The sequence below is a fragment of the Bidens hawaiensis genome, unplaced genomic scaffold (genome assembly GCF_021521415.1).
Source record: "Bidens hawaiensis isolate Kalapana, Puna unplaced genomic scaffold, B.hawaiensis_p1.1 tig00004101_1, whole genome shotgun sequence".
In the NCBI taxonomy this organism is placed as follows: domain Eukaryota; kingdom Viridiplantae; phylum Streptophyta; class Magnoliopsida; order Asterales; family Asteraceae; genus Bidens; species Bidens hawaiensis.
The window spans coordinates 1,634,112-1,640,718 of record NW_027491241.1 but is presented as its reverse complement, the minus strand read 5'-3'; the positions used below and the strand labels follow the sequence as shown (position 1 = coordinate 1,640,718).

The window sequence follows — 6,607 nt, the reverse complement described above, 5'->3', positions numbered from 1 at the left end:
AAGGTCTACAAACAATACGACATGCGCAATTCAAATAAAGAGCATATTAGATGCAAATGGTTTTTGGGAAACATTAGAATCTGCTAGTGAAGCAAGTGCGAATATGTTGAAGAATAAATATGCACTAGCTTTCTTGACTCATGCTCTACCCGAAGATTTACTCTTACATGTAGAGGATTGTAATAAAGAGAAGTGTGGGATACACTTAAAACCAGACATGTTGGTGCTACACAAGTGCAACAAGCACGGTTGCAAAGAATAAAGTCTGAGGTCGATAAATTTCAAATGAAAGACGATGAGACTATTGATTCTTTCACTACAAGCCTGACAAATATTGTCAGCAAAGCAACTAGGTGTTGTGAAAATATTGACCAGCCCACATTAGTGAGAACAATCTTGACCTCAATGCTGATAGATTCTTGCAAATAATTGCTGCAATAGAGCAATTTATGGATCTAGACAAAGTATCAGTAGATGATATTACCAAGTGGCTTAAAACCTATTGAAAAAGGATTATGTCTAAAAGAGGAATTGTGATAAATTCTTTCCATCGTGAGGATGAGGCATGATAAATTATCCTCTTTTCAGTTTGAAAAAATTGACAATGAACCATTAGAAAATAATAGCAAGCACTCCAAAACGGACTCAAAAGATAGTCTCATGTTGTTTGTTACAAATGCGGAAACTTGGATATTATGCTTAAGAATATCCAAACAGAAAATACAAGAATGACAAGTCTCTATTAATTGGAAGTGTAGAAGAGCCTGCTCTTTTGATTTCAATTTAAAAAAGACAAAATTTGATCATGTGATATGACATGATCAAAATGAAGAAAGTAGTCTATTGTTGATTTATCAACAGAAATATTCCATGAAGGATGCAATATTATAAAAAAAATAAAAAAAATAAAAAGTCTATGCAAGGTGGACTTGATTCGTGTGAGACAATATAGAGTATCTTAGAACCCATTTGGTTCAAAATGAAGACAATTTAGTGTGTGAGGCACTACATATCAAAAGGAATCCTTGTGACTCGGGTCAGTAAAGTTCATGTGAAGCAAGGGTCGTGTAAAGCAAAGTTCGTGTCAAACAAAGTGAATAAGTCGTTAGAAGCAAAGTGAAGTCACGAGAAGCAGACGAAGTCGTGAGAACTAAGAAGCGATCGAAGTGATGTGAAGAAATCAAAGTTGAAAATTAAGTCATGTGAAGCTAATCAAATGAGTACTCAAAGAAATGAAGAAGAGGATTTGAAGATCGGATGCTCAATATCTACCTGTTCGCAATTAAGGGGGTGAATGTTAACAGTAATCCCTCGCATGCCTAGGGTTAGTTATGATATTATGCTAAAGGAGGTTTAGTTAATAGATGTTTATTATGTAATTAGAACGGTAAAATGTCAAAACATCATAGACATAAAGTGACGTCGCTTTAGGTTAAAACTTGGATCAGTGCTAAAACTTGAAGTAGTCAATCATATATGTATGAATATATAGGATTGATTATCAATTAAATTCGTACTTTTCGTAATTCAATCATCGTTGTTCTTCTCAATCTAATTCTCAATTTCAATTATCTTGCGTCATAGATACCGTTAGACTAAATGCACTTGTTATATGTGTATGTGTATGTATATATATAGGTTTATGATTAAATAAAAATAACAAATTCAGTGAGAAGCAATGTATATATTTTTGTTAATACCTTTGACCGAAGATAATTTTCAATGAAATAATGCATGCATATAAAAAAGAAAAATACCTGATATGTCTTCAAATAGAAATTAAGGCCGCATTTAAGACCATGTTTCCCTAAGCTTGTATTTATGTACTTGAGATTCGGTGATGTTGATCGACCACATGTGAACGCTATCATTTGTGGGCATCGACTAATCATAACATTTTCTAGTAATGGCCATTGGAAGTCATTCAACCCTAGGAAAAAACCTTTTAGGTTTGGTAGATCGAATAGTTGAACAGTCTTTAGACGAGGGAGCACAACCTTTCTTTGCTCTGCATTTTCTTTCTTGACAATTACTTTCATTTCCTCGCAATTCTTGATCATTAGCTCTTCAAGTTGTTTGAGGCTTTCAAGTGTAGAAAATGTTAATACATGCTGCAGAAGGTTACAATATGATATCACCAATTTCTTTAGGTTGTATAGTTGAGGCACATTAATATTTTCTGGTCTTAGAATGGTAGATGTGCCACCACTCCCTTCATCAAGGTTCGTACTACCCACACCACTATTGCTAATCCTTTGAGTTTCAAAAACATCCATCAATGAGTAACAATACTTCACTTCCAACACTTGAAGCTTCTGCATCTTCTCTTGCGCATTAAATGGAATCACACTTGACAGTGCATCACATGATTCTATTTGTATTTCTGTAGAGTACTGGCATAAAGACTGCAGTAGATAAAATTTGTTGAATTAGTGGATTTTGAAGTCTTGAAATCAGAGGTTGATGAGAGTTGACACAAATGTGTACAAAATGTACTACAAAACTACGTATTTTAAATTAATAATCATTTTATCTATTTAGCTTAGGCCTTGTGAGGTTGTCAGTCTGTATCCCAAGCTCACTCGGGTTTTAGTCCCGCCGTGTTTTATGCCAGAGTTCTGCTCTTGTGGTGGCACAACGACCGTCAAGTGGCAGCCAACGATATGGTTTCCCGGGAGAACGTCCAAGCCAAACTCTGAAGTCAGCGTGACCCGGGTTAAGACAAAATAATCTGGCCGGAGTGGGTCAACGGGGCTCTCCAAATTTGCAGAGTATGGTGGCCTAACACACAAGAAAGTCGATGCTCTAAAAAAACTATACAAAAACAACCACTAGCATGGTCTGGTGGTAAAGATGTATGCCATTCGACCTAATGGTTGTAGGTTTTAGTCTCACTTGAGACATTGGTAGAAAAAATATTAGTTGTTAAAGAAAAAAAAGATTTGGATGTTAGAAAAACATGTAGAAAACATACCTCGTCATCACCACCACCACCAATACGCTTTAGATATGGCAAGTCATGAAAATAGAGAGAATGGAGATGAGGGAACAAAGTGGTGGCTGTGGAAGTAGCACTCGTTGACACAACTTCATCTTCGTCTTTATCGTCTCTCGATGAAACAACTTCTTCCATACCATCACACCTTCGTACATCGATTGTCTTTAGGTTTGAAAGAAGTTTCATCATGAGAGGTGAGAACAAGTACTTAATGTTGCGGCAATCCATCATGTCTATAGTTGTGAGGTTGTACAATGAGGATTCATTCCAGTTGCTACACTTCCACACATGACTCATGCTCTCCATATGAAATAACCTTAAAACTTGGAGATTGAGTAGTAGTGGGCCCTCTATCTCAAACACCACTTCCACACCATTATAATACCTTAACTCTAGATTACGAAGAGATTGGAAAGTATGCATGAGAGTACTAGATAGGAATGCTGCAGTAGAATCATAATCATCTCTGTCTCTCCTTGACATCTGTATACATGTGTATAAAAGAAAATTTAGATTACATAAAAAATGCAGGGCTGGGATTAAATATTGTTAACAAGTTAATTAAATATGACTAAATATATTCTCCTGTAATCATTCTGTTTTATATCTTTTTAATGAACTCAAACTTTTGTGATTTGGAATTGACGTATTATATTGATTTTAAGTAGTTGCCAAGTATATGAATATGATGATAAAAATTAAAGAAATTATAAACGGCTGTATTTTGTTTTCTTAAACAAAAGGTTTTTACAATCATTAGTGGGAACACATTTACAAGAAACCACTTTTTGTGTGTTTTAATACACAAGTAAAGACATGAAATGTTTTTATAGAATAAGATTATGACCAAGTTACTAATTTAAATAATCAGAAAAAAAAAAGTGATACCTCTTCCTCTTGACTATTCTTAACCATTTCATTGTTTCTCCAACTTTCTCTGTGGCTGTCTATTGTAATCTCTGTTAGTGCTCCCAAACCAAATTTGGTGGTGCTTGGTGTAAATACATTTCTAAACCTCTTACACCCTTCAATTTGTATCCGTTCAACGGCTTCGAAGACACAAATGCTACTAGAGTTATTTTCACCACCTTTTATTCTCCACACCTCTCTTGCATTCTCTAAACCAGACAGTTGAATGTTTCTCAAGCTGCAGTAGTTTCTAACTTGCTCGACTTCAATGTCTCCCAAGTCTATGTTGAATATCTCTTTAATGGAACCACATCTTATAACTGTAAGCCGTTCCAAATGATTCAGTAATGGCATTGGATTGGTTGGAAACAGATGCACAAGACTAACGCATCCCTCCACTTTAATCTCTCTCAACATGGAAACGCTATTAACTTCCTCCTCATCACTAGACACCCATATGTGTTCCAAGTTCTCCATAGATTTAATCATCAGCTTCTCTAGCTTTAAGATTCTAACCTGAAAGAATGTTACATTAAATTAGCTAAAATATTAGGAATAAAATAACTGAACATAGCTGGTTCACCACAAGTCTTATCCTATAAAAATAACCAAGGTTGTTAGTCTTACAAATTCATTATGTATAACTAATTACCTTGCTATCCAAGAACGCTCGTTTAGGTGCAGAAATGTTGCTCTTGTGAGGATAAATGCTAGTGAAGTTGGGAAGTCCATCAACTTCCAGTTCAACTAGGTGTGGTAACACAACAACACCGTCAAGGAGGAACAAACTTACCAGTTTTGGTAGCTGTTTCAAAGACATAAACTTTAGCTCCTCAAATTTAATTATCTCGCCTCCACTAGTAATCTCGTTTTCACCATTCTCTACTAATACTTCCAAAACAGGGCATGATGAAATTTTGAGCCGTTCAAGTTTCCTCAAACCAGTTGCCACATAAAGTGGAAAGAGGAATTTCAATTCAACACAATTAGAAACCTCAAGGTCTCTTAAATTGCAGAATGAGTGTTGCCCATAAGGATGGACAGAAACAATATCCTCAAGACAAACCATATGCTTCACTTGTAAATGAAGCTTCTTTGTTTTCTTGAACAGCTCATGGATTTTGCAATCAAGAAGGTCGTTTGTATGCTCTGTCACAAGCTTCAATGTATTTTTGAATGAATCTTGGTCAATATCCTCTTCTTCTAAGATGCAACCGACAGATATCTTGAACTTATCAAGTTTCTTAAATGACACACTTTTTAGTTGGGTCTTCTTCTCAACGAACTCAACCTCTAATGCATAAAGTTGCCTTGAAAGTATCATCAACTCCTCCCAATTCGCATCGGTGAACCTTATAGATTTCTGTTTAGAAACTCTCATATAAAGCTCTTCAAGATTTTTTAAGTTCCGGAGAACACCATCATCAATGCGCAGGTCAACACATCCTGTCAAATCTAGTAATTTTAGCCTTTTCAGATTCCCTATCTTAGACGGTAACTTGCGTATACCACAGTCAGCAAAGCTAAGCACTTCCAAATTAACAAGATCTCCAACAAAAGAGCAATCAAACATCAATTTGCATTCATGGAGAAGGAGTGTTCTAAGGTTGGTAGAGGGTGAAAGTGAACTTGGAAGCACTGGATACTGCAGCTTATAGTATGCTATGGCTTCAAGATTTTGCATATTTTCATAAAAATTCTCTGGAAACTTGAGCGACATATCTCCATGCATAAGTTGAAAAGTGATAGGTTTGGATACCTGAAGTCTCTTGAAAACTTGGGCATGTCCACGCATGTTAAAGAAAGTTTGTTGCAAGACTCACTAACTTCATCTCTATGCCACTTCGATGTATCATAATGGTTAATACTCCATGCATGATCATCTTTGGAAACTATATATAAGACAAACTGAAGCACAAGATCGTGCATTCTAACACACCCATGGTGATCACTACGTATTAACAAATTTGCATTTGTGAGATTGCGCACGGATTCATTTGTCCTCTCTCTAGCCTCTCTCAAAGTGGAAACACCTTTTAACAATTTTAGGCCCCATGCATATCTCGTGAGACACTCTATTGGAATATCATGTTTAAAAACTGCGACATTTTTAAACATACCAACAATAAAAAACTTGGGCATATAAAGCGTTTCTTCCTGCTCGGTACCTCCTTTTCATGTTTAAAAACCCAATGTTGTTTCTTGTAATATTTATTACTTCCCTCTTGACATCTTCAATCTCTTTCAACCAAACCTCAACATGACCGGGTATGTTTTCGTTATTTCTCATGTTTGCATCCATGTGCTCTATGATATCTTTGCTTTTATCCTCCAAAATCTTCATTTTTTCTCTCATATTGTTAACATGTTTCGGGAAGGAAGTGGCATATCCTAAATGTTTTGTGACAGGACCAGTTAAAGCATTCACAATTGGGGATGTAAACTGCGACATTTTCCTCTAATCTACAAATCACGCAAACATACCAACAATAAAAAAACAAACTACAAATAGTTCATATCAATTAATTAGTCTAGGTTAAACTTCAAATTTATGTGTTGTAAGAACTAAAAACTTGGTGGCCCATTGTCAAAGACAACGCCTTTCAAACACCAAGAGGTTGAAAGGTCTCAGATTCAAGTTTCTCAGATTAAGAAATTCGTCATTCAAAAGACAATAATAAGATAGTTGGACCTCAAGTG

At 35.7% G+C, this 6,607-nt stretch overlaps 1 pseudogene; it reads right to left on the bottom strand.

Annotated features, from left to right (window-relative positions):
- Positions 1-349: 349 nt before the first annotated feature.
- Positions 350-6,359, bottom strand: LOC143625311 (uncharacterized; annotated as a pseudogene).
- Between the last annotated feature and the right edge of the window lie 248 nt (positions 6,360-6,607).